Source organism: Suricata suricatta, chromosome 17 (genome assembly GCF_006229205.1).
Source record: "Suricata suricatta isolate VVHF042 chromosome 17, meerkat_22Aug2017_6uvM2_HiC, whole genome shotgun sequence".
Lineage (NCBI taxonomy): Eukaryota > Metazoa > Chordata > Mammalia > Carnivora > Herpestidae > Suricata > Suricata suricatta.
This window is the reverse complement of record NC_043716.1, coordinates 41,412,648-41,413,915: the sequence shown is the minus strand read 5'-3', so window position 1 is coordinate 41,413,915 and position 1,268 is coordinate 41,412,648. Positions and strand designations below refer to the sequence as shown.

Sequence of the window (1,268 nt, the reverse complement as noted above, 5' to 3'; positions counted from 1 at the left end):
AAAAAAAAAAAAAAACCATTAAATTTTAAAAAATAAATAAAGTGTAGATCATGAAGATGTGACACACGTATAGTTGGGACAGGGCTCCTCCCCTCCGGTGAGTTAACACATCCGTCCCCTTAGGACATATTTGCACATATATATATATATATATATATATATCTGGTGAGAACATCTAAGGTGCAATGTCTCAGCAAATTTCCGTAATACAATTCAGTGTTATCAACTATGGCTGAGGATTATTCACTGTTCACTGTGTGCCGGGCACTGGGCCAAATGCTTTACATAAAGGAATACTCAGAACAGCTCCGTTTCTCAGGTGAGGAAACTTGAGGCTCAGAGAGGGTAAGGAGTTTGCCCAAGGTCACCAGGAGACCGAGGCCCCCACCCAGGGGCTCCTGTGCTCTCCGGCACCGCCCTGGCCCGGGGCTCATACCTGGTCAGCAGCTGAAGGAATGTAAACAAACACGGGTTGGCCCAGATCATGGAAAACCCTTATAAGGAACCTCTTATGTTTTCTTTGAAGGCTCAGCCACAGGATTTACCTGTTGGGGTCCCCCCACAAGTACAGTGTCGCTGACCTCCAACAGGTGAGACCGCCCTTCCCGGCCCCCAGACCTCTCTAGAGAGACCTCATTCATGGGAAACCAGAAAGGAGGAAGGGGCAGGGAGGCTGCAGCTTCCCAGGACCTCAGCCTGCGTGTCCCGGGGCAATGACTGAGCGCCAGCCCCCTACATAAGCAGGCAGTCCCGCAAAGCCTGGTCACAGGGGCTCCTCAGTCCCTCCCCTGCATCTGGACTCCTCCCCAGCCTGAGGGCGGAGGGACGGTGGGCCACAGGGGTGAGAGTTGGGGACAGTCCTTTCCTCCGGGGGGGGGGGGAACACCTGTGGGTTGGGGGGTCGTCTGTCTAGCTGGTATTCCCCGTCTTTGCGTACGGGGTGCTGGACACCTGCCTGGTTCGGCCTGATTCAGGGAGGCTTTTCGGCCCAAGTGGGAAGAAACTTGTTCTGGGGTAGAAATTCTTCAGGCAGGGTGCCAGGGGCAGCAGCGGGCCACCTTTTACAGATGGCCTCAGCCTTGGCCCAGCTGCCTGAAAGGCCTGGCGGCCTGACCTTGCCCTCCACAGATCGCAGAAGGAACCTACGAAGGGTTCCTCGATGGCCTGATTGCATTTGGGTCCCAGCACATCTACCACTGCGACCTGTGCACCCAGCGTGGCTTCATCTGCCAGATCTGCCACCACCACGACATCATCTTCCCCTTTGA

General features: G+C 54.6%; 2 long non-coding RNA genes across 2 annotated transcripts in view; one reads left to right on the top strand and one right to left on the bottom strand.

Annotated features, from left to right (window-relative positions):
• Positions 1–1,268, bottom strand: part of LOC115281409 — an 18,631-nt gene that overhangs the window by 5,118 nt on the left and 12,245 nt on the right. The window lies entirely within an intron of this gene.
• LOC115281410 lies at positions 201–1,262 on the top strand. Its single transcript, XR_003904291.1, has 3 exons — positions 201–319; positions 527–590; positions 1,129–1,262. It is a non-coding gene; the product is annotated as an uncharacterized LOC115281410 (long non-coding RNA).